This window comes from Myxocyprinus asiaticus, chromosome 27 (genome assembly GCF_019703515.2).
Source record: "Myxocyprinus asiaticus isolate MX2 ecotype Aquarium Trade chromosome 27, UBuf_Myxa_2, whole genome shotgun sequence".
Lineage (NCBI taxonomy): Eukaryota > Metazoa > Chordata > Actinopteri > Cypriniformes > Catostomidae > Myxocyprinus > Myxocyprinus asiaticus.
In genome coordinates this window covers 24,270,358-24,298,234 of record NC_059370.1, presented here as the reverse complement: position 1 = coordinate 24,298,234, position 27,877 = coordinate 24,270,358, and the positions used below count along the sequence as shown (strand labels likewise).

The following is a 27,877-nucleotide window of genomic DNA, read 5'->3' as shown; positions in this document are numbered from 1 at the left end:
CGCAGTAAAGGTTTCTTTCTGGCAACTCGACCATGCAGCTCATTTTTGTTCAAGTATCGTCGTATTGTGCTCCTTGAAACAACCACACCATCTTTTTCCAGAGCAACCTGTATTTCTCCTGAGGTTACCTGTGGGTTTTTCTTTGTATCCTGAACAATTCTTCTGGCAGTTGTGGCTGAAATCTTTCTTGGTCTACCTGACCTTGGCTTGGTATCAAGAGATCCCTGAATTTTCCACTTCTTAATAAGTGATTGAACAGTACTGACTGGCATTTTCAAGGCTTTGGATATCTTTTTATATCCTTTTCCATCTTTATAAAGTTCCATTACCTTGTTACGCAGGTCTTTTGACAGTTCTTTTCTGTTACCCATGGCTCAGTATCTAGCCTGCTCAATGCATCCACGTAAGAGCTAACAAACTCATTGACTATTTATACACAGGCACTAATTGCAATTTAAAAAGCCACAGGTGTGGGAATTTAACCTTTAATTGCCATTTAAACCTGTGTGTGTCACCTTGTGTGTCTGTAACAAGGTCAAACATTCAAGGGTATGTAAGCTTTTGATCAGGGCCATTTGGGTGATTTCTGTTATCATTATGATTTAAAAAGGAGCCAAAAACTATGTGATGATAAATGGCTACATATGATCACTATCCTTAAATAAAAGACAGTTTTTTTGCATGATCAGTCATATTTTCAAAATCAATGCCAAAATTTCACAATTTCTGCCAGGGTATGCAAACTTTTGAGCACAACTGTATATATATATAGCTGTGTGTGTGTGTGTGTGTGTGTGTGTGTGTGTGTGTGTGTGTGTGTGTGAGAGAGAGAGAGAGAGCGAAAGAGAGGAGGAGGGGGAGCGCGAGGGTGCTTCCCAATGATATTTCAGATAATATAAAAACTGTTGTATTGATCGTTCGTCTAAAGTCGCAGGGGAGCGTTTATGTCTCTCTCTCTCTCTGTTTGTGTGTGTGTGTTGGCATGCGTGCGCGTATGTATGTGTGTCAATGTCAGTGTCAGTGTGTGTGAGTGAGGGTGAGATGATAGCAAAAGAGAGAGGGAGCACGAGTGTGCTTTTCAACCGAAATGTAAATAAATTTAGGATATTATAAACATTGTTTGTCATTTTTATCCAATGTACTTAGCCAATGTCTTAGTATTAATTGGTTATTTTGCTGTGGTAGCCTGTACAGCTCTTTGAAATAACTGAAATAATTTGGCGAAGTGATATGTAACCGTTGTGCGGTCAAGACCTGGAACTACTTAATAGCCGTGCGTTTACTGGAAAATAATTAATCAACCAATCAGAATCAAGCATTCAACAGACCTGTAGTATAAATGTATATACAGTATATAAATATATACTGTATACACACACACACACACACACACACACACACACACACACACACACAATAAATATATAGTACTGTATACTGTATATTAGTTTTGTGAGTGAAACAATATTTGTTGTATTCTACTTGAGAACTTTCCAATCTGTATGATCTTTTGACCATATGTTTGACAGTATGGTGTACAGTAAATAATCAGATTTTAAAAGTTATGAATACGGAACACTTCTAATTTGTCAGCAAACTAAAATGCACCTTAGAGGTAATTATATTGACTATGCATTGTAAAGTCCATCTTCTAAGCTTTAAAATGACATGAAACATGCGAGCAGTAATTCATTAATTGTATTTATTTACTGTATTCATTTATTCATTAATTTTTTTTTTAACCAACACCAACATATGCCAGTATATTTATTTATTATTATTTAAGTGATTCAAAAGCAAGCATACAGTGCATGCCTAATTCATTTCCTAATTTATTGTATAGTACAATAAATAACATGTACCTAAATCTCAACATCTACATACTTTTATTAACTCATGTTTAATGCTACAATAATTTAATAAATACTTTTAAATATAATTGCATTTTCCTTTGTTTATTTATAAATGTATAGTTATTTTAGAAATTAAGGCATTTTCTCTCAATTAAGTAATACTAGCCCTTGGCTGTTTACTCACAGAATGGCACAGACACACCAGTGCAGAACTATAAATACAAACCTATGGCATTGGTTCGATGCATAAGTTTAAATCGGCCTTTAGACAGAACCAACTTTTTTTCAAACCCGGTGTCCCACTAGCTAAGGATGACCTTGTTTAGAAGTTCACATTCAGAGATTGTGTGATGCTGTTCCTTTGAAGAGGTTTGCAATGGACTGTGGCAGTTGATGGCAGTGGGGAGTTGAAGGCACTGATTGCAGAAGGAGAGAATCTGAGTGAGGGTATTTAATTTAGACCCTAACTGACCCCTTCATCTTTCCACCACACAGGGTGTTAATCAGCACATAAGCAACAAATCTGGTGACAAGGATAGAGGGGGGTGAGCAATGGTAGAGACCAGGGGAAATTGGGACCAAGGAGGGTGGATTAGAAACTTGGACGAAAGAGAAAAACATGAATGGATAAATATAATAATAGACAAGTTGATGGACAAAGATATTAGCTTTCGAATTACAGCAGTCTCTAATGTCATTACTGTCTTTCCCAGCAAGGGAAAGTCTGTTTGGTTAAAGTTTTTCTTTTAAAACCACATGGACTCCTGCAAGCCGTATTTCCTCCCTCTCACCTGGTCTTTCTCCCTCTTTCCCTGCTCACTTCCCCTCCACTGATCCTTCATTCCATTCTTTATCCACTGGGTATAGTGTGAGCTGTGTGGGGTACTCAGAGTCCCAGCATGTGACCAGAGAGTAGGAGATGAATGAGGAGCTAGTGGGTTTGGTGTAATGGCTGGGTTGAGCAAACAGACTGCACAAGAGCTGCTCTGACTGAAGTGATGAAAGAACATTGGCAAACTCTTTAGAATTATCTATAGTCCCTTAATAATTCGACTTTAAATGTAAACCTACTTTTGTCTAAAACTATGGTACATTGACTTTATGTCTTGGAATTGTGATATTTCTCGCAATAGCAAGTTTTTATCTTTGCACCTTAAGCCTTTACAAAACTTAAACATAATATTACAGTATATGCTGACAATTGCAACTTTATTTCTTGCAATTTCAAGTTTACATCTCGTGATTGTGACTTTGAGACAGTGGTGACTTTACTCCTTGCAATTGCGTATTTATATTTTGTTATCACAAGAAACAAAGTTGCAATTGTGACATATAACGTCAGAATAAATAAAGTCGGGATCAAGTCACAATATAATTTTCTTAACCTTTACAGTTGTTGCTTGTCAGATTGTACAATATGACTCCGGTGAGATCTTTCATTGCCAAACTAAACGATCAAAGACTGTTGATTTTGCCCTATGACTAAAGAAATCTTTTGATTCCCAAAATTTTAGTAAATAAATAGAAAAGGAAGGAGATTCAGTAGTGATTTCCCAACCCCTTCGAGGCCCGATATTATAACACTGCTTCAGAAGTTCTCAGAGACATGCTTCACTTCACAAGCCAAGTGCTGTGAAGAACCTTAGAGGTAGCAATAGCAGTTTGCATTACTTTAATAGGCAATGGCCCTCAAATTAATATAATCTCCTTTATTAGAAGATCTGACTCTAATTGACTATTACTTGCTATTTTAAATACTTTTTACAGCCAATACAGTGAATGTAGAACATCTGTTTATTGATTTGTGTTATCAACCTTTTTTTTTTCTATTACAAACATAATTTAATGTAAAATCAGTGCAAGACTAGAATTATCTTATAAAGGGTTCACAAAGGATTTGTCTGAATTTGTGAGCTGTCTAATAGCCGTTTTTCACCGACATGGTTCAGGGTTGGGTTCCTCGGACTGTGTGAATTCTCTAACTATTCTGCACGTTTCCACTGCAGTAAAGGCCATTTCAGGGTGGAAAAACTGGTTATGCACCCAAAAGCTTGCTGGTCTCTACACAGGAACTGATTATGTCAGGGGCGTAGAGTGGGATAATGTTTTGTCTCCAGGTAAAGCTTTCCAAACAACAACAGAAAGTACCGTCTGCAGCAAGGAGTAATTCTGTGCTCTATAACAACAATAAAAAAAATCCACAAAAATGTCAAACATCAAAAGCTTTAAGGAAACGTGGAGGAAATGAGCGTTCTATTTGTGTTATGGTCTGTTGCGATCTGAGATAAACTAGAGAGATCGCAAAGGGGAAAAAAGGAGTCTACAAAGAGATGCGGCAAGAAATGATGCACGCCAGCTTCAATTGCACAACTGACCAAATCTTAAACAAATAAAAAAATTAACTTTTTAAAAAGGACCTAAGCAAAAGCGACAGAGGACGGAACAACGATTGCTTGGACACTGACTTGCCAGCTAACTAACCGGGGCATTGAATTCAGCCAGTAATGCATGAGACAAGCACAGAATCACCAGTGTCCTCTGTAGCTTATCTCAGTAGGTTTTCCAACATTGTTAGCTTTTCTTACACTCTTCTCATCGTATTTTATGCATTTGTAACCAGTCCTGCTTGACCCGCTCCGAGGAGGCTAAAGGCTACAGCTTCTAGCGTCAGTCGCTAGTGTGCCTCTTGAGGCCAGGGGAGTGAGGTTTACACATACCGCACAGCTATCACATACAAGCTGGCTCCCGTTACACATTGCTTTGTTCAGTAAGGGGAATACCCACTTATTTAGGAAGATCACGTCTGTCTGTCAAGTACACTGGTGGGATTCTCAACCAAACTTAAACATAATATCATATGCTATAACAAAAATCCAAATATAACCATTTGCTACACCAGGGGTCGGCAACCTACAGCACGTGTGCCAGCATCGCGGAGGGGTAATCACTGGCACGCCAGCAACGGCGAGAGAGGAGTAGACTATTTTATTTATATAAATTCTGCCTAACCTCATAATCTAGACCTCCAACTCGTTGTGTGACCTCAAAGGGTCTTGAAGTGGGCAGCAATACAATAACTTTATTTCCCTGTGTGAATTCCCATAGTTGAGTGCCTCTGTTGTACAGTCGGCATTGACGTTCTTGCGCTTGGAGCAAATTCTCCTGTGTTTCCTGCCCCACAGTGTGGAGTTTTGCTCTAAGGTCAAGAACATATTGAATTTGATTTTTGCTATTTGAAGGTTCTTTCCTCCCAAGCTTCCCGTATGACGTCGAGCATGCCGCACCACCGAAGCCCATACAGTAGCTCAAATGGGGAAAACCCTGTGAAGGCTTGCGGGACCTCTCGTACTACAAATAGCAGGGGTTCGAGCCACTTATCCCAATTCTTAGCAGCTTCGTGTATGAACTTACGAGTCATGTTTTTCAAGGTCTTATTAAATCGTTCGACCAACCCGTTGGTTTGCAGGTGATAAACGCTGGTGCAAATCGATTTAATGCATAATAATTCGTACAGTTCATGTAGTGTACGTGACATGAATGTTGTGCCTTGATCAGTGAGGATTTCCTTTGTAATCCACACTCAGGAGATAATACTGAAGAGTTCCTCCGCAACACTGCATGCTGAGATGTTGCGCAGTGGCACTGCTTCCGGATATCACGTTGCATAGTCCACCAGAATTAATACAAAGCAATGGCCACATGCAGTCCGCTCTAATGGCCTGACGAGGTCCATGGCAATTCCTTTGAAGGGTACCTCGATCAACGGCAGAGGGCGCAATGGCGCTTTTGGGGTGGCCGGTGGATTCACCAACTGACGTTCATGGCACGCCACACACCATTTGCATACGTCGCCGTGAATGCCCAGCCAAAAGAAACAGGCCATTATATGGTTTAAAGTCTTTTCGTGACCTAAGTGACCAGCCATTGGGTTATAGTGAGCCACCTGGAAGAGTGTTTCCCGACGGCTCTTTGGTACTAATAGCTGAGTTGTATTCTCTTTGGTCTGAGTGTCCTACGTCACTTGATACAAACACTCTTTGATAATAGAAAAGTACGGGTATGTGAGCGCAACATTAGGCTGGAGCTGTTGACCATCAATTACTTTCACTTGGTCAAAGGCGTGCTTGAGGGACTCGTCATGTGACTGCTCCGGAGGGAAATCACCCTCAGGGAAGCCCCAGAGTATGGGAATTCCCTTGTCTGCATCATCATGACGCGGAGCAGATGTCGACGGTCATGGCACCGCCTCTCCAGCCATAGCGTCGCACGTCACACCTCGACACCACTTTGCAGGACCCATCCACACACATTACCCTCAATACATTTTTAAAGCCAGGCCAATTGGTTCCCAGAATTAGTAGATGGGTGTGGTGGGAATTAACCGTGGCCTTGACTCTATGCCGTTTTCCCCTGAATCGTATCTCAATAATAACCACTGGATACTTGTGAATGTCACCATGCACACACGTCACCCTCATCCATTTACCAAGCGTTGGTGGATAGAGGTTTGGGAACAACCCGAATCCACCAAAGCTTGATGTGTATCCCTTTTTACCTTTATCGGAATCCGATACGTCCCCGCCTGATCGAGGGCGGCCTGCGGACCGTCAGGGATCTGGATCAGTGTTCCAACCTCCATCACCAGACAATGATCCTGGCAGTTCAAAATTGAGTCTATGTGGGTCTCCCACTTCAGGTCCTGTGAGATGGTAGTGCCCAGGAACCTGAATGTCTCCACTTCAGCCACAGTGCTGTTCAGAATGGTGAGCGGGGTTAATGCTGTGGTGTTCCTCCTAAAGTCCACTATCATCTACACTGTTTAAGCGTGTTCAGCTCCAGTTTGTTTTACTGCACCAGATGGCCAGCTGTTCAACCTTCCTTCTGTATGCAGACTCATCGTCATCTTGGATGAGGCGATATCTCACCGGGCTCTGTGACAGCACTAGACTCTGTAAACAGTAAACAAAAATGTGTCCACGGGCTGCGGCCTCTGACGCTTTCTGCCTGTCAATCATTTTCTCATTCTCATGCTGTTGTAGTTGAAGCAAATTATTGAGGCTTAATGCCATTTTTATGCCATGTTGATCATAACAGTTGCCAGTTGAGAGTGCTATTTTGCAAATGTTCACAAACATTCAATCGCTAAATAGAAGTATAAAGCCGTTACCATCAGAGCGCACTATTTTGATGCAGTGATGCAGCGCTGTTTTCTGACATCAGACAAAGAATATACAAACTAGTTTGTCCACTCGAGCCTTCTCCCATTCTGTCCATCACTCATTCTAACCACTTGGTTGGAAAAGTGTAAGTGCTAGTTTTTTAGAACCTTCTATGCTCCTCCTTCTATGACGCCACAAACTCTGAATCCCATCTCGCATTGCAATGACAATATGGCGGTGCACATAGCCGGCAAGTGGTTTCATAATCGCATCTTATCTAGGGTGACCATATTCTGGTTTTCCAAAAAGACGACACCTTTTTTTTTTTCACCGGGGGGATAACAGGGTTCAAAACAGTGTTACTATGAATGCAAACTTTAATACAGTGAAAAAGACACTCTATAGCATAACCTAAATATATATAAATAAATACAAATTTCCAACATTGTTTTGAATGTCCATGTACTAAAATAAAATATTTGATGCCATGAGTGCACCTTCATTTACTGAAAATGAAGCAATGTGATAACCTTTTATGCTGAGCCTTTATGCTTCGCAGAGCTAACGTGTGCTTCTGTAGCCTGTTGGGAAGAGTGAAATATGAATTGTATTTTATTTCTATGTAATGAACTTCCCAAAACTATTTTTCCATGAGTTAAAGACATTTGGTTTCATTATGTATTAAATATCTATACGGGTCATGCAATGTTATTGTTGGGAGGAACTATCAATTAAGGTGTTTTGTTCAAGTGGGTCGCTTATCGGTGTTGCGCGCTATGCCTTTGGGGATTGCGTGAGTTACATTATCCTCAGACCGCGAATGGATGCTGGCGAGGCAAAACGCACATTTTTCCTCTTCTCTTCTTCCGTTCACTATTGGTATGTTTAAAAGTATTAATTCGGTTAAAGTTAATTAAATATCAAACGGAATGTGTTCTGAGTCAAGTATACAAATGTATTTTTATGTATTGGTTACTTTATGTGAGTTTTATGTGACTTTTGTCTGACGCACGTGGAGCTAACTAACTAGTGGTTTGTGCAGTGTTTAACGTGGGAAGAAGTTAGCGCAACGGATGTTTCTCTGATCAAGTGTCTCGTATGTTTCCAGGTATGTTCAATTCTTTAACCCAAACAGTATAAAGTAATCTAATTTGTGTAATTCAGATGACAATGTATGTGGATTGTGCTTTTATACAGATTCTATCTTTATTTTATTACTTTCTCTTACTCTGTAATACATTCAATTGCTTTATATCCAACTGTTACGCTGGTTTTTGCGGTTCTACAGAGTATAATGTGAATATGTATGACTGTTTTGAGGGAATGTTTGTATGTTGGTTCTTATGAACATTATTTTCACACATCATTCATTGTTAATAATACATGTGGAGATAGTAATTGTCAGAGAAAGAATACACAACCAGCCATTTAATTATTTATTTTAATGTAACAGCAATGTCTTGTTATTTGCTTTAATGTGTATTACATAATGTTAAACATATATAATCCTAATACAGATGCTGGCGAGGCAAGACGCACATTTTCCCCTTCTCTTCTTCCAGTCACTATTGTGTTTAACTTGGGAAGAAGTTAGCGCAATGGATGTTTCTCTGACTAAGTGTCCCATATGTTTCCAGGGTCAATAAATGGAGGTGTTTTGAAGCTATCCCCGATCTGAAATTCTTATGTGCAGAACTGGATCAGCTACATAAAACTGGTGCCGTGACCTTCTTGGATACAATTGATCAGCTGCAGCCGATCGGCGGGTGTTGTCCGTCTACGTGGAACTGTTGCTGTGACTTCCCTGCATTCAGCAAGCCGGCTGCAGTCGTCTGCCAGGTGTCTTGCTGTGGATCGAGTTCTGCCTTCCATTGTCAGCTAATGAACTTTCCTCATTTCAGTTACATTCAGTTTTCTCTAACATTCTTAAGACATTGACTTTTGAATCAGATGTAGAATCATTAAGACATTAAATCAATTTATTTTGTTATATGCAAGTGACCAGTACGGACATTAAGAGATACAACATGCCTACGCCAGTATTGGGGAATGGTAGAGGTTTCATCAGTTCAGATGGTGCTGTGAGACGTAAAGAAAATGATCAAATTTGTGATGTCAATTTGGGCTTTTCACAAATGAGGGGAAAAGTCAACTCTGGTGCTTCATCTTTTGCACCTGCCCCAATCAGTGATGATTCTTGTTTGCAGATAACAGAGCTACTCGAGGAGCTTGGTAGCCAAATTGGAGATAGTATTTTGGACTGGCTCTTAGCTGATCGTACTCCTGCTCTGGGCCATCAGATTACCCCTGAGAAAGTTAAAAGCGAGCCAGCTAGCACTACTTCTGATTTATCCAGGTTGAATTTGATTGTACAATCCGACAATAGAGAACCTCCCATTTTCTGTGGTGATGGTACAGATAAACACACTGTTCATGAGTGGATAGAGTTAATGGAGGTATACTTACGAAAGTGTGATTGCCCTAAAGCAGAGCATGCCAATGAGGTTCTGATCCACCTTTTGGGTAGAGCTAAAAACATTGTCAAAGTAGGGCTAAAAAGTAATCCCTCACCTGACATGGTTGTTACCCCTGAAACCATTTACAAAATGCTCTTACGCTAGTGAGAGCCCTGAGTCTTGTCTTCCACTGGCAGACTTCTATTCTACACTGCCATATGCCAAAGAAAGCCCCGTCGACTACTGGGTCCATCTCAATAATGCGGCCAAAATCGCTGATAGCATAAGCAGGTTAGTCGAATGAAGAACATTTCACAGGAAATTGCGATGATGTTTATTAGAAACTGCCCTAATGTTGAACTTTCTAATGTGTTTAGGTACAAGCCTATCACCAAGTGGTTATCAGCAGAGGTGCAAGAAGCTATTGATGAACATCAAAGGGAGCTGAGAATGAAGAAACCACATCCTTACTCTCTCCCTGGCCATTTGTTACAAGTAGCAAATGCCGCCGTCAGCCACACAGAGACCACTACTGTGGGCAATACTGCAGTGAACGCAGCAGCGTGCAAAACCAGTACCCAGACCACAAAGCCTGAGATTGCCACAGCGCCTCCACACACGGCCTTGATTAACACGGGTACGTTAGATCGAGTGCTCAGTATGCTGGAAAGGATGCTCGACCGCACTAATGCACAGGCTGCTCCAGATAGACCACAGTTGCCTTCTTGGTCTCATCCATCCAGATGTCAAGTCTGGGAGCCGCACTCAGATTCAGGGAAACTGACACACCCGTACTTGGGTGGGATGGTGTGGGTGAAGATGTTCAGACCCTCCAATATGATGCATCAAGCACATACGAGTTGACTTGTAAGTCAGTGACAAGTGATAATGTGGTTCTGTTTCAGAACGTGACCCAGTTGGCAGGGGCAGACAGCCTTTTCTATACTGACATTTTAGTCAATGACAGCATTCCTCTAAGAGCCTTGTTAGACGGTGTCTCTATGGCTTGCACCATCAGTGAAGTTGCGGAATCCCGTTTATTGGATGCTGCCATCAGTGAAGTTGCGGAATCCCGTTTATTGGATGCTGGGTTGTCACTGGACCAGTGCAAGAGGCAGGCCAATATTATGCCGGTTGGATGTGGTGGAGTTCAGGTTGCGCCAAAGTGTACATACCAGCTGAAGATGAGAGTGTATGAGTATGAAGTCAGTGTACCTACGCTGGTTGTTATGGGACAACGGGATGAGTTGATACTGGGCACCAACGTCCTTAAATTTATCTTGAGCCAGTTTAAGCAGAACCCCACATACTGGCATGTTGTGAATAGGCCTGATTCAACGAAAGATGCTGAAGTAGAACAGTTCCTTAATGTACTTTCTGGTTCTTAACAGATGGAGAGGCGATGAGATGCCTGACATTGGAACTGCCAGATTAGTACAAGCTGTTACGTTGCTGCCAAAGCAGGAGCACCTGGTGTGGGCCAAGCTCCCTACTACAACACCTATTTCAGAGGGCAGTGTGGTGCTGATTGAACCAACTAAGTCGCCAACCCATTAGAAGGATGTCATCATCGGACGCGTGGTGGTTTCCATGACCGCTGATAGATGGGTGTCAGTTTGGATGCTTAACCCGTATGACAAGCCCATCACTCTAAAGTAGTAATCGTTTCTCCTTGTGTGGCGTTGGAAGATTTGGAAATGTATGCAGAGCGACCCTTCGAGGCTGTTAAAGCCCAGAGTCAAACTGTGCATGACGGATCACCCGACCCAGACTTCCATAACATCTTGCAGAAGATAGGATTGAGTGACTTGGACATTGACTCTTGCAAAGTGTCACTTCAATGGAAAAGTCAGTTATTGCGCTTGGTCCAGAAGTATGAACATGTATTCTCAAAGCACAAGCTAGACTGCGGGAGAGCAGAAGGCTTTGTGCATCGCATCCATCTGTCTGACAACCGGCCTTTCCGTTTGCCTTATCGGCGTGTGCCGCCAGGGCACTATCAGAAGTTACGGCAAGTACTGTCAGAGATGGAAGAGCACGACATCATTCGTAAATCCAGCAGCGAGTGGGCCTCTCCCTTGGTTCTCGTGTGGAAGAAGAGTGGCGACCTCCGTATCTGCGTTGACTACCGCTGGCTAAATTCATGCACTATAAAGGACGCATACCCTCTTCCTCATCAAGCCGAATGTCTCACTGCTCTGGGAGGGAATGCGTTGTCCATTGCACTGAACCTCACATCTGGCGTCTACAACATCTCCATGTGTGAGGAAGACAAGAAACTTAAAGCATTTACCACACCTCTAGGGCTCTACGAGTTCAATCGTCTTCCGCAGGGACTATGCAACAGCCCAGCTAGTTTCATGCGGCTTATGATGAGTATATTTGGTGACCAAAACTTCGTTACCCTGCTGTATTACTTGGATGATCTCCTAGTGGTAGCTCCCAATGAAGAAAAGGCCCTGGAGAGGTTGGAGATGGTCCTCGAGAGATTGAGTGCTCATGGGTTGAAGTTGGCGCCTAAGAAATGCTACTTCCTAGGCGGAGCGTCAGGTTCCTTGGCCATGTTGTGAATGAGAATGGAATCGCGACTGATCCCGACAAAATTGCAGCCATTACGTCCGTCACTGAAATGGATGATGGGGTCTCACCTTCCCAAAGAAAGATCAAGTCCTTTTTGGGTATGGTCATGTATTACCAACGGTTCATCCCTAACTTTTCTAGCATCGCTAAACCACTCTTCATGCTAACCGCCACAGCCAAAAAGAAAAAGGGCTACTCAAAGGGTGGCGCTGCTTTCAGGAAACTCGGCCCGTTAGATTGGACAAGAAAATGTGTTCTATCCTTTTAACAGCTTAAGTCGGCTCTTGTGAACTCTGTAGTGTTGGCGCACCCTGATTTCACCTGGCCATTTATCCTCTCTACAGATGCCTCCTTGGATGGTATAGGGACTGTATTATCACAAGTCCCTGAAGGAGAGTCCAAGGCATGGCCCATTGCCTTTGCAAGTAAGGCACTTACGCGAGCTCATTCCAACTACCCTGTGCACTGTCTTGAGTTTCTGGCGTTGAAATGGTCTGTCTGGGACACCCTTTCACAGTCTGGATGGACAATAATCCGTTGACCTATATTTTAACGAAGCCGAAACTAGACGCGTGCGAACAGAGGTGGGTAGCTAAGTTGGCCCCGTACTCTTTTGATATCCAGTACATACCTGGCACCAAAAATGTGGTTGCCGATGCTCTGAGCCATAAGCCGTTTGTTTCCAGTCAAAGACTGAGTCAGAGACTAGTGGCAGAGCCTTACAACCTTTTACTTGAACAGTCTGAACAGATAAGAGAAGACACAGTACAGGATTCCTTTAGGCTCCGTGCAAATAGCCAGTGTGTTGGACATTCATTGGAGAAAAGTTCCTTGTCTTCTGATCAGGTCTCTGCTATCTTTGAAGCTCATGCTAAGTAGGAAGTGGGAGCAGAGGGGAGAGTCATTTCCTGGCTTGCTCAAGAAACCAAACGGATGATGCCTGCTGGTCAGAACCCCTTACCCATCTACTCAATGGAGGAGCTTCGAGAGAGGCAAGAAGGTGACCACGTGCTTTCAAGAGTTCTCTTCTATGTGTGCTGAGGTAAGAGACCATCTCTGAGAGAAAGAGCTAAGGAACCTTACAAGGCCTTGAAACTGTTGAAGCAATGGGACAGATTAAAGCTGTTGGATGGCATACTGTACCATGTCTGCAAGGATCCAGTGACTGTTTACACGTTACCAGTTCATAGTTCCCCACTGGTCAGTGAAGTCTTGCGTGGCATCCATGACGAGGCAAGCCATCAAGGTCAAGGAAGAACATTTTCTTTGGCTAGACAGAGATTTTAATGGGTTGGTTTGGAGAGTGACACCTGAGAGTATGTGAGACGCTGTCAACGTTGTGTGGTCAGTAAAACCCCTGAACCAGAGGGGAGAGCCCATTTAGAAAGCATCTGAACTGTCAGTCCATTAGAATTAGTCTGTATAGACTTCTGGTCTGCCGAGGATTCTTCTGGCAAGAGCATTGATGTACTTGTGGTAACGGACCACTTTACGAGTTTGGCAAATGCGTTTCCCTGCAAGAACCAGTCAGCATCCCAAGTCGCTCGTCACTTATGGGGTAAGTTCTTTTGTGTTTATGGATTTCCACAAAGAATCCACTCAGACCAAGGAGCGAACTTTGAAAGCAGGTTGATCAAGGAACTATTGCAGATTGCTGGCAAACAGAAGTCACGAATCACGGCATATCACCTGATGGGTAATGGCCAAGTCGAGAGGTTCAATCGCACCTTGGGTAATATGATCAGGGCATTACCTCCAAGAGCCAAACAGGACTGGCCGCAAATGCTGGAAACCCTGACATTCGCTTACAACTGTACTGCCCATGAGTCAACTGGCTTTGCCCTGTTTTTCCTCATGTATGGTCGGATTCCCAGATTGCCTGTCGATTTGATGTTCCAGAGCGTGGATCGGGATAACGACGTCACGGACTATGACCAGTATGTAAGGAAAATGAAGGACGTTCTCAATTAAGTTATGTTACTTGCTCAGGCCAACAACACTGTGAGTCAACAACGACAAACTGAGCATTACAACAAAGACGTCAAAGGCCGAGACATTGAGGAAGGAAACTATGTATTGCTCGCCAACAAAGGAGAGCGTGGATGGTGCAAATTAGCTGACAAATGGGACTCAACCTTGCATGTTGTGGTGTCTGTGGATACAAGATGTCATACCATGTAAGGAACTCCAGGACCAATCAGGAGAAGGTGGTTCACATGAACTTGTTGTTGCGAGCAAATTTCTTGCCTGTTGACGAGAGGGAGGACTGTGTAGATCCGGCCTTCGATGACTTCAAGTCGGACTGTGAGACTGACGACTCCATGATCGACACTACTTTAAATGAATTAGAGGATGCTGGTAATGAGATTGATGAACTACTCCATTCTCCAGCTTATCTATCGAGTCCATCAATGGAAGAGGAAACCAGTGATCCAAGTTCTGGACCAGGATCGGAGCATGTCGAGAGAGAGTTCAGAGTTCTGAACCTGACCCTTCTGATATGAATGTTGAGGAAGTTGAACATGACATGGAAGAGTCAATACCACCTGACAGAGTTCCTGGAGAGGTGGTTCAGCCTTTGTCTGAAATAGCTCACACAGTCAGAACAAGGGCTGGCAGATTGGTAAAACCAGTTAATAGACTGATTCAAATTATGACCCAGACTACCTTACTGCGTAGCCCTTCCCTCAGCCTTCTAAGGTCAAAAGCTTCTTAAGTGGGAGTTATGAGTTCCCTGTCAGTGTTATTCATCTGGGGTACAACATAAGTGGTGATCATTTTGAGTATCTGTGAAGTAGTGTTTATGGCACTTCTTTTTGCGGGCAGACACTTGAGAGTCTGGCCAACTTTCTTTTGTCGCTCACCCAGTGAGATGGGTAACATATGTTGCGTGCAGATACTGTGATTTTGTCAAAGTGTGATCACATCCCCAGTGTAATTTAGTCACTAGTGTTTGACTAGTTTTGTGAAGTTTAGGGGGGTGAATGTAGCCTGTTGGGAAGAGTGAAATATTAATTGTATTTTATTTCTATGTAATGAACTTCCCAAAACTATTTTTCCATGAGTTAAAGACATTTGGTTTCATTATGTATTAAATACCTATACGGGTCATGCAATGTTATTGTTGTTAGGAACTATCAATTAAGGTGTTTTGTTCAAGTGGGACGCTTATCGGTGTTGCGTGCTATGCCTTTGGGGAGCGCATGAATTACTTTCGCCTCAGACCGCAAATGGACGCTGGCGAGGCAAGAAGCACATTTTCTCCTTCTCTTCTTTCAGTCACTATTGGTATGTTTAAAAGTATTAATTCGGTTAAAGTTCATTAAATATCAAACAGAATGTGTTCTGAGTCAAGTATACAAATGTATTTTTGTGTATTGGTTACTTTGTGAGTTTTATGTGACTTTTGTCTGACGCACGTGGAGCTAACTAACTAGTGGTTTGTGCAGTGTTTAACGTGGGAAGAAGTTAGCGCAACGGATGTTTCTCTGATCAAGTGTCCCATATGTTTCCAGGTATGTTCAATTCTTTAACCCAAACAGTATAAAGTGATCTAATTTGTGTAATTCGGATGACAATGTATGTGGATTGGGCTTTTGTACAGATTCTATCTTTATTTTATTACTTTCTCTAACAATGTAATACATTCAATTGCTTTATATCCAACTGTTATGCTGGTTTTTGCGGTTCTACAGAGTATAATGTGAATATGATTGTTTGAGATGATTGTTATGATTGTTTCACACATCATTCATTGTTAATAATACATGTGGAGATAGTAATAGTCAGAGGAAGAATACACAACCAGCCATTTTATTTAATTTCTTTATTTTCCTTTTAATATAACAGCAATGTCTTGTTATTTGCTTTAACACTGTAAATCCCAACTCACTCACTCTACTTAAAATTCTCTTTTGGAAATGGCTTGCCAAAATTTTTAGTTTAGTCCAGCACAGTAACATGAAAGTTTTGAGTACACTTGACAAATTAAATGTGATGTGACCCTTATCTGATGGGAAATTTCTGTCGGTTCAACATTATTTTTAATCACATAATCAAATAATCTGTGTTTCTAGAGCACAGAATTTTGTCATACAGTGCATCCGGAAAGTATTCACAGCGCTCAACTTTTTCCACATCATTATGTTACAGCCTTATTCCAAAATTCTACAAACAATACCCCATAATGACAACGTGAAAGAAGTTTGTTTGAAATCTTTGCAAATTTATAAAAAAATAAAAAATAAATCACATGTACATAAGTATTCACAGCCTTTGCTCAATACTTTGTTGAAGCACCTTTGGCACCAATTACAGCCTCAAGTCTTTTTGAGTATGATGCTACAAGCTTGGCAGACCTATTTTTGGGCAGTTTCTCCCATTCTTCTTTGCAGGACCTCTCAAGCTCCATCAGGTTGGATGGAGAGCGTCGGTGCACAGCCATTTTCAGATCTCTCCAGAGATGTTCAATCGGGTTCAAGTCTGGGCTCTGGCTGGGCCATTCAAGGACATTCACAGAGTTGTACCGGAGCCACTCCTTTGTTATCTTGGCTGTGTGCTTAGGGTCGTTGTCCTGTTGGAAGATGAACCTTCGCCCCAGTCTGAGGTCCAGAGCACTCCGGAGCAGGTTTTCATCAAGGATGTCTCTGTACATTGCTGCATTCATCTTTCCCTCGATCCTGACTAGTCTCCCAGTTCCTGCCGCTGAAAAACATCCCCACAGCATGATGCTGCCACCACCATGCTTCACTGTAGGGATGGTATTGGCCAGGTGATGAGCGGTGCCTGGTTTCCTCCAGACATGACGCTTGCCATTCAGGCCAAAGAGTTCAATCTTTGTTTCTCATGGTCTGAGAGCCTTTTGGCTAACTCCAGGCGGGCTGGCATGTGCCTTCTACTGAGGAGTGGCTTCCGTCTGGCCACTCTACCATACAGGCCTGATTGGTGGAGTGCTGCAGAGAAGGTTGTTCTCCTGTCTCCACAGAGAAATGCTGGAGCTCTGTCAGTGTGACCATCGGGTTCTTGGTCACCTCCCTGACTAAGGCCCTTCTCCCCCAATCGCTCAGTTTGGCTGGGCGGCCAGCTCTAGGAAGAGTTCTGGTTCCAAACTTCTTCCATTTACGGATGATGGAGGGACCTTCAATGCTGCAGAAATTTTTCTGTACCCTTCCCCAGATCTGTGCCTCGATACAATCCTGTCTTGGAGGTCTACAGACAATTCCTTGGACTTCATGGCTTGGTTTGTTCTCTGACATGCACTGTTAACTGTGGGACCTTTATATAGACAGAGGTGTGCCTTTCCAAATCATGTCCAATCAACTGAATTTACCACAGGTGGACTCCAATCAAGTTGTAGAAACATCTCAAGGATGATCAGTGGAAACAGGAGGCACCTGAGCTCAATTTTGAGTGTCATGGCAAGGCTGTGAATACTTATGTACATGTGATTTTTTTTATTTTTTTTTTTTTTTTTTTTCTATTTTTTTTAAATTTGTAAAGATTTCAAACAAACTTCTTTCACGTTGTCATTATGGGGTATTGTTTGTAGAATTTTGAGGAAAATAATGAATTTAATCCATTTTGGAATAAGGCTGTAACACAAAATGTGGAAAAAGTGAAGCGCTGTGAATACTTTCTGGATGCACTGTATTAACAGGGAATATATTATTTTACAAGACATAAATGTACCAAGTCAATGGATGTCTTTTTTTGTTTACTAAACACAAATAAAATTGTCTCACAACTTAGTAATTTTACATGCAAACATTTATATATTTTAATTTGAATGTTAAATTAACTTTTTTTTTTTTTTAGCTAAATTCTAATTTGCTTACTCAAAAGATTTTTTGAAAACGACTGCACACAAAAATGTCCAGTTATAAAACATCTGTCATTGCGTGCATTAAGCAAAAAATATCTAGTTTGGAACACAATTTAAAATTATGAATCTCGGAACATTATACTATGATTACAAACTCATCTCAGCACATTATACTATGCTTACGAACTCCCATGTTGCAGTCCATGTTGTTTCTACAATCTCACTGCTAATACGAAATAACATAACACAAAAAGTAAATTATGAAAGTGTTCTGTGTTTGAAGTGTTCTTTTTTTAATTGTGCAAACTGCAAAACATGGCAGCTCATTTTAGAACATTAAATGAATAGTTCACCTAAAAATGAAAATGTGCTGATAATTTACTCACCCTCAGGCCATCCAAGATGTATCTGAGTTTCTTTCTTCATCAAAACAGAATTTAAGATTTTTAGGATTTCATTTCAGGCCGCCTCCTCTAAACAATGCAAGTGAATGTCCTCCATTTTTTGACAGTCCAAAATGCATATTTAGGGTGCATCAAAATAATCCACACGACTCCAGTAGACAAATAAGGTTCTTCTGAATGCAAACGATTGATTGTTTAGAAACAAAACAATACTTATATACTTTTTAACTACAAATGTTCACTTCCGTACATCTGTGATGTACGTGCGCTCATGAGAGGGATGATGTAAGCTCGTTGGTAAGGTCACGTGGAGGAGTCAGGAAGCATGTCATTGTTTACAAGAGAAACTTGTGCTGTTCACAAACCAAAACAATTTCAAAACAATATAAAATAAATTTCCAAATAATAATTGTAAAAATAAAACAATGTAAACAATGACGTGCTTCCTGACTCCTCCACGTGACGCGTGACCTTACCAATGAGCTTACGTCATCCCTCTCATGAGCGTGCGTCACAGAGATGTACAGAAGCAAACATTTGGAGTTAAAAAGTATATACGTATTGTTTTGTTTCTAAAAATAATCAATCGTTTGCATTCAGAAGAACTTTATTTGTTGACTGGAGTCGTGTGGATTATTTTGATGCACCCTAAATATGCATTTTGGACCATCAAAAAAAAATGGAGTACATTCACTTGCATTGTTTAAAGGAGGCCTGAAATGAAATCTTAAAAGTCTTAAATTCTGTTTTGATAAAGTAAGAAACTCAGATACATCTTGGATGGCCTGAGGGTGAGTAAATTATCAGCACATTTTCATTTTTGGGTGAACTATTCCTTTAAGGTCAAAATCATGACCAGCATCTCAACATCAATACTGAAAACTATTCAGTTATCTATCTATAAGACTTCTAATAGTTCAATATTTTTTGACGTTTTGCCAACATTACCAAACTTGGTATTGTATGAAACACTATAGTTTCCTTGGAATATTTACAAGGTTTTAACAACCTAAAAACAACCTTAACCCAGATTTAACAACTTTAACCTTAAAATCTGTGTGTGCATTTGACAACCTGTTCAACAAAAAACAAATACTTTTACTAAAACAAACTTAAGGTACATTTTTCAGCAAAACTAACATTTTCAACAAGTCTGCAAGACTTTATGTACGTCTGTTAAAGCTTATTTTTTAAGGCAAGTGTCTTTGGTTTCAGTTTCTCTCCATCCAAATTAAGCAGGACTTTCTGAATAAACTCGAAAGTATGCCACATGCCTTTTGGGTACTCAGCATGGTGGACATACAGCAAGCCATACAAATAAATTAATGCATCAGGCCAGCACTCAGTCCCCTCCAAGACAGCTCCAACATCAAGTATGATCTTGACTTCACGAGGATGGAATGGCACCATGCTTACATCCTCGTTGTCAGCTATGATAGAGACAATGGCAGCAGATCTCTCAATGGTTGGACCTTGCTCTGCATCCTCCTGAAAAATGTCCCAAAAACCATGAATTAATTTTAAAATTAAAAATAGTAAATCTTCAATTTTTTGAATTCTTTATATATTTTTTTTTTTTTTTTTTTTTTTTTTTTTTTTTTTTGCTTTTGGTAAACATGAAACTTGTATTATCAGTTTAAATCTGTCAGTTAAAACCCACCTTGCAAGTGTAGAACAGCTCTCTGTTCTTGGAGCAGTGCTGGTAGGCACCGCAGAACTGCAATCTGGTCCACATTGATGTCTCGTGTTTGCTGCAGTAAAACATAAAGGAAAAAAATATAAAATGCTAAAATACCAATCATATGTACTGCCACCTTGCATCAGCCAGTCTTGGATTGAGATGATTTTTCTTTTTTCTGACCACGACCGTCCTTTAACAGGCCTTTAACAACAGAGTTCTGATCTTCATTTATTTATAGTCCAATACTTTATCTAAATGTTGAATAAATATGTATCGGACACCATGAATAACAGTAATAGATACTAAATTTGACATTTTATACAAACTTCTTGATCCTGATACTGATGCCATTTAAAACTTTAATCTTAAAATGAAAGAGCAGTGTACAAAAAAAGAGAGGAGAATATCAGTTAGTTACAATCAGTGCATTTTACCAACTGTGATGTCATAACTTAGTCCCTCATACACCCAAATAATGTTTCACATTCATATACTCGCACTAATTTGGTTGAAGCTGTGAAGGATTGTAGCTTTCTTAAAGAGGACAGGAAAAATAACTAGTTTAGTGTCCCAGAAGAACGATAGAAAAATTGGGCACTTTGGGCTGAGTGAAAAGCAGGAACACTTATTTTCACTTGCATATGCAGTGAAATGCTGCACTGTGTAGGATGTTGTAAAGGAGAGCAGCACTGCAACAGTTTACACATTACAGTTAAGTAAAGAAAGAATAGGATTTCATTATTATAGCCAATATTGATCCATTAAAATATGCCCAGAGTCAGCCATAAAGCCAATCCTTTGGATTGGCTCAGAACATTCGAAGATTATTTACATGAGAATATAACTTCAAGATGGTAGAGGTCTTCTGGGCACTTCGACCAGATTTTCCCTGCATACCTCTGGCTATAGTCAGCAAACGATCAGTGTGTTGATCCAGTGCAGAAAACAGTTCACCTTGCAGCTGCTGGTTGCTGATGCGTTGGTATTCTGCAAAAACCTGACAAAAGCAATGTCACCTCAATCACCCCCTCTCAACATCAATATTAATATCTCACAGTTTGTGTATCTCTTTGTTAACAAGAACAAACAATTAAGTATAAATATATAAAAAACAAACAGTGATAAATAAAATAACAAATGAACTGCATACTCTATAAATACATGCATTTCATCTATGGAAAGATTAATTTTCAATGCATTATGAGTTAAAGGTGCACACACAGGTGTCATATAAACATGGCAAGGGACTGATTCTGCTATGCTGACTATGTACAAGATGATAATGATGGAGAAGACTGTTTTTAGATTGACATTGGAAATCGCAGAGTTTACAAGTCCACAAAATTTTGAAACTTCAGCATAATCTTCAAAAATGTGGATTGAAAAAAGAATTTGCTGTGGCCTGCATGACTGCTAACTTCTATAACAGTTCTTCACTGTTAAAACATAGTATCAAAGAATAAAAAGAAGTCAAGAATAAAAAGAATCAAGAGATGTCACTGATACACTTACCAGTCCTCGGTGTAGACCTTCCTTGAAGTTTTGCAAGACTGTAACTTTGCCTGGAAAACAACTGGTCAAGTCTCCTGAACAAAAAAATAAATCCCCCTTCTCTGTGGCATGTCAACTGAGTGGAAATCAGGTACAGCCACTAACATTTTGCAAAATTAAGCAAATACAAATATCTCACATTAGCCAGAGTCAGTGATAAGGTGTTACACTGTCAAGGCACATTATTTAAAATCCTTACCTGACAAACTCTGTAATCACAACAGTCTTGAGTTGCCCTGTGATGTGAACACTCGTAAGTTGTTACGAGTTGATATGCTATGAATGTGGTGTGACTACACACTTATGTCTATCAATTCACTGAATTACTTCCTTCAATCTGAAACAATTTATAAAAATAAAAATGAAAAAATGGTTAAAATTGTTTTTGTGGGCATCAAAAACTGAAAATGACTGCATGATTTCCATCAAATAAACAACAGCAATAAAAAAACATCTTTAATTTGCAGTTACTATATTTAGTACTGCATGTCACCTCCGTGGCACACACGAACTACAAAGTGCACGCGGGAGTATGCAGTGTTAAAGATACAATTTAAAAGCAATTTGCAATTGAAAATTTAGTTAAATTCTATGATAAATTTAAGGTATTGGGCGGAAAAAAAAATAGGGAAAGATGTTGTTGAGAAATTCTTTACAACTATCACTGTCAGGTTCACGACAGACGGCATGTAGTCTGTATTAACAAACTAAAGTGCATTATTAGACATGACAAAAGTTACTGGCAAAAGGCAGATTGCAAGGTGAAGTGACGCTGTTCTTCATCAGGTAATTGGTTTTTGATTTAATATCACTGCAATTCTAAGCATGTTCAAAGTCTGGATATTTCTGGTCAAATATTACACATAGCTATGTAACATCTTAACTTTAGCTATACAACAATATAACAAAATTGATAAAGAAAATAATTTTATAACTTTACCGTTAAGGTTCGATGCGAGCCTCTCTATCCACTGTGCTCGAGTCAGTCCAGCGGCACCAACAAACTGAATACGATTGTGTCCTGCTGGCTGGCACTCATTGGCTGGCAGCGGCCCGATCAAAGTGTCAGTTAATAACCTCCTAGGTTACCTATTGTTGGCCGCCTAAAATTTCAAATCTAGACAAATTTGCGGCTTTCCTTTAAAAACAAACTATTTCTCTTCACTATCTGACTTTTACATTGCACATCATGCACAGTAAATGTCAGGAACATTGAACATTTTTATTTTTTTTTATTACATTTTGGTAAATGAGTAACTTTCACAGTAACTTTCTGCCTAAACTGCCTATAATTTTACCATTATGTCTGAGGTCCTGCATGCCAGTTTCAAAGTAAACTTGTTTACTTTGAACTTGTTCACGACGCATACCAACTTGTTGTCTTGCAAGTTATGCTTTTGCAATCACTTTGCTTGGTATAAGTCAAAGATTTCAAGTTACACAACAGTGAAGTGAGTGAAGTATTCATTTTATTGAGTAGCAAAATGACTACATAAAAACAAAACAAAAAATTGTGTTCAGTCGACTGTTAAATTTTATGCTAAGTGCACAATGTATGTGTTGTTAATTGAACTTGAGCACATTAGGCTATATGTGCTTTATAAATCTTAGTACAGTTAACTCAAAAATGAAAACTTGTTGACTTAACATTAAAAAAATATGTCAAACTAACATGATATGTGTTTTTGTGTCAAGTGAACATAAAAATGTTTGTCATTTTGATATTTCTGACCATTTGTGTAGACTCTACACTAAAATTTTGTGTTGGATGAGTTGGGATTTACAATGAATGTGTATTACATAATGTTAAACATATATAATCCTAATACATCAGCCTCAGACCGCGAATGGATGCTGGCGAGGCAAGACGCACATTTTCTCCTTCTCTTCTTCCAGTCAATATTGTGTTTAACGTGGGAAGAAGTTAGCGCAACGGATGTTTCTCTGATCAAGTGTCCCATATGTGTCCAGGGTCAATAAATGGAGGTGTTTTGAAGCTATCCTGCTGTCTCCGGTCTGAAATTCTTATGTGCAGAACAGGATCTGCTACATAAAACTGGTGCCGTGACCTTCTTCGATACAACTGATCAGCCACAGCCGATCACCGGGTGTTGTCCGTCTACGTGGAACTGTTGCTGTGACTCACCTGGATTTAGCAAGCCGACTGCAGTCGTCTGCCAGGTGTCTTGCTGTGGATCGAGTCCTGCCTTCCAGTGTCAGCTAATGAACTTTCCTCATTTCAGTTACATTCAGTTTTCTCTTACATTCTTAAGACATTGACTTTTGAATCAGACATAGAATCATTTAAGACATTGAATCAATTTATTTTGTTATATGCAAGTGACCAGTACGGACATTAAGATATACAACATATCTATGCCAGTATTGGGGAAGGGTAGAGGTTTCATCAGTTCAGATGGTGTTGTGAGATGTAAAGAAAATGATCAAATTTGTGGTGTCAATTTGGGCTTTTCACAAATGGGGGGAAAAGTCAACTCTGGTGCTTCATCTTTTGCACCTGTGTTTTGAAGCTATCCGGCTGTCTCCGATTTGAAATTTCTTATGTGCAGAACTGGATCTGCTACACTTCTAAATCACTTGCACCTTTATTAGCAACTGACACATAAGTGCCAGCTTTACATGTCATACATTCTGCTTCCCGCGGATCTCGACCTGGACGAAAGCATGGGAATTTTTTGTGCAAATCTTCTATAAATTTGCACTTTCATTTGGGCATTGTTTCCACTCAGCTGTCATTTGCTGCTACTGTCAAGCAACTGTTTGATGCCGAACACAACAGCACTTCACGCATTCACGGAGAGATTGACTGGCAGGAATTTGGCCAATAGTTGCTGCAAGCCTCTTATAATCGACCAATTAGTGTGTGAGAAGGCGGGACTTACAAAGAGGGGTTAAAGCAATGCAAATATGCATGCACACACAATGAAGTATTAGACCAGATGCACATCATAATGCAACTAAAGCCAAATTGAAAATTTTCGCAAATTTAGAAATCCTGGCTGGATGCTTCTTTAAGGTCCGAAAAAGAGGACATGTCCAGAAAAAAAGAGTACGTATGGTCACCCTATCTTATCTATCATAATCAATCATTATAAACATCTAAAAACCACATTATATGTTTGATAATATACAGTATAATTGGACCTTCAGTGCACCTTCTGTGATATAATCTGTCCTCCAGTGCATCTGCTAAGAAGCGTAAATTAAGATTTAATTTTTTTTTTTTAAATACAGCGTACATTAAAGAACTCACGCTGGGAGATCCGTCAGTACAGGAGAAACTTGTGTGCGAAATGTTAAAGGAATGTTCCAGGTTCAGTACAAGCTAAGCTCAGTCAGCAGCATTTGTGGCATAATGTTGATTACCACAAAAATTAACTTGTTCCTCCTTTTCTTTAAAAATGTTTTTTTTTTTTTTTTAATCGAGGTTAGAGTGAGACACTTACAGTGGAAGTGAATGGGGACAATGAAAGTGAATTGGGCCAAATTTGGAGGGTTTCAAACACAGAAATATGAAGCTTATAATTTTATAAAAGCACTTACATTAATTCTTCTGTGAAAACTCATGTATTATTTGAGCTGTAAAGTTGTTTAAATTTTACTTTTTATAGTCGTTTTAGGGTTTGTTGACATTATATCGTCATGGTAACGAGGTTGTAAAATTGACAATATCTACACTGAAAAGGTTAGTAAGCAATTTTATCACACCAAAATCATGTTTACACGCATATTGTTTATGTCTTGTGGCTATACTTTTGAAACAGTGAGTATTTTAACGTTAAAAAATTGGACACACTTGTAAGTAAACTTGTAAGACATTGTAAGTCACTAACTGTAACTCAGATTTGTGCTTTTTTTAAAGAAAAGGAGGAACGAGTCCAAATTAATTTTTGTGGTAATCAACATTATGCCACAAATGCTGTCAATTGAGCTTAACTTGTATTGAACCCGGAACATTCCTTTAAGTGTTTTTATCTAGGGCCCTACTGAAATCTGTTTTAATTTTTGTAATTATTTTTCCAGAATTCCATGTTTTAAAGTTTAATTTTATTTCATCATCAAAATGGTGTGTAATCAAATTAATTACTTTTAAAACTTTTAACAAGTAAAAAGTTACAACAATTACTTTTCAACATTCCAATGCAATTTTGTTTGCACATTATTTTACAGGACGTATACTTTCAGTATAGACTATTTCAAGAATGTAAACAAAAACAAAGGAATTACAACGGTCCAAATATATTTCCAGATCCTTTCAACAAAGTCTCTTTTTCAAGGAAAGTCAGTCCACTCGGCGGCCATCTTTGGAACGCTCTTGGGCAGTTTGGGCAGCTATTTTCAATGTAAACAAGCATCATGAATGTGCTGCTCATATCTACTTGAGTGGGGAAAGACCAAAATCTCCAAAACGGTTGGTCAAGATTACGATAAAAGATATTTCAAATAAGCAGTAAAATCTGACAACACTGTGTGGCAGGGTGAGCAAGAGACAGCACAGTGGGTGTAGTGTCAGGCCTCGGAGAGGCATTTATTTAAAATGAGTGGTCTGGCTTCCCTGGGCCTCAGCACTCGAGGGGAATAGTAGCCCGGCATCCTGGCCTGTCGGCCACGACGCATGCTCCAATCCCCGGCATCGCATCTAGCTCACAAGGAAACATGAAATACGTGGAAATGTCACCTCGGGCGATGTTGATCCACTGGAGGGGCGTGTCATTTCGTCACAACTGGTATAATAAATTGTGCATCTTTAACTCAGATTACGCTAAAAAACGCAATTTTACCGTCTTGTGTAGCTAATGCACATGGCGTTCTCGAGTTGATTGACAGGCAATTTTTGTATCTGTAAGGTGATTGGCTATTTTACCTGTAAGGCGGGACTTCCTTTCTACATCCGTTTTACCGTTGGCTGCCGCCCATCCATTTTAATAGAAGTGGCCTGTCTCTGCTTAATACCCAGCAAACACAAAATGTTGCAGTTAGGTAATGTTGCAGTATAACGTTTTAAAAACATCCCAGAAACAACACCTGAATAACACAAGCAAAATAAAACGTTTTAAAAATGTTGTGAAAGTACCAACCTTGAATGTTTTCTTTAAGTAGACAAAAAACGTAAATATAATCTGTTTTTAATATGAAAATTTAACCAGACCAAAATGCAAATTTTGTGGGACATTTTATTTAGGTGTTAAAATAACGTAATTTGTACGTTTGAATATAACATTTAAAATGTGTCATAAAATACAAAAATACAACCAGACAAAATTACAACATTTGTAGGCCGTTTTATTTAGGTGTTAAAATAATGTCATTTGTAATAATTGAAATAAGACAATAAAATACGTCATGAAAATACCAAATAAAAACCAGGCCAACTTAAACCATTTGAGGAATGTTATGTCTATATTTTAATTTTGTTAAGTAAATGGTGATTAGTCACACAATTTTACCCACTGGCTGGAAGATAATTTTTGAATGACTGCACGAGGCATAGGCTACATTTGGCCAGAGGAGTGCACACCAGATACATCTCTCTGCTACAGGGCCTCGCATCAGCTTCAGGAGTCAGGACATGGTATGTGAATCCCAATTTTGTCTTACTGAATTGTCAGTTTTAGTTTTCCTGAAGATTAAAAAAGAAACTGTGCATTTTTATTAAAAATCTTATTTGTTAAATACCATAGGCTCATAAACAAATGACTCTTTTTGATCTTCAAATATGAACAAAAATTCACTTTGAGTCTATTTATTCAAAAAAAAAAAAAAAAAAAACAGCCAGAATATAAGCCTATTATGAGGCCTCTGCTGGCAGATACAGACTCATAAAGTGCATTGTACTGTGAAAATGTATTTATTTATTTATTTGATCTATTCCTGTGTTGTTCTGGCTTGTTGGGACAATGTTGTTGTTTGTTACTAACATTTAATAAAAGAACAAAAAATAAATCAGCCTTGTGGCAGACGTTGGGGCGGAAGTACAGCAATATGTCACCACAGATGACATAGGTTTACAGCTAGAGGTGTTTACCAGCTAACGCTAACTGCTTAGATATGTTTTATGTTAAGGCTGTGGACATTTATGTTGGTCATCATGCTGTACTTGAAAATTTCTCAGGGGATATTGTTCACCATTTAGATGAATCTTTCCAACACAGAGAATCGAAGAACTGCGCTTGTGCCAATGCCACATTTAGGAGATGCCGATGCCGCTTAAGAAAAAGAATGGTCATCATTAATCCTGATTTACACTTAATGATAATGAAATTCAGTGACAGTTTTGTTCTGCCAAGGTGTTCGTTTGATGATTACTTCCATAGCAACTAACTGCTTTTAAAACGACACCACACGGTAGTA

The 27,877-nt window shown here is 39.8% G+C and overlaps 2 long non-coding RNA genes across 2 annotated transcripts; both read left to right on the top strand.

Moving 5' to 3' along the window:
• Positions 1–7,834: 7,834 nt before the first annotated feature.
• LOC127417757 (uncharacterized) lies at positions 7,835–11,012 on the top strand. Its single transcript, XR_007893333.1, has 3 exons — positions 7,835–7,891; positions 8,055–8,120; positions 8,650–11,012. It is a non-coding gene; the product is annotated as an uncharacterized LOC127417757 (long non-coding RNA).
• Positions 11,013–11,699: 687 nt separating this feature from the next.
• LOC127417756 (uncharacterized) lies at positions 11,700–26,907 on the top strand. Its single transcript, XR_007893332.1, has 2 exons — positions 11,700–15,563; positions 23,477–26,907. It is a non-coding gene; the product is annotated as an uncharacterized LOC127417756 (long non-coding RNA).
• Positions 26,908–27,877: the final 970 nt, after the last annotated feature.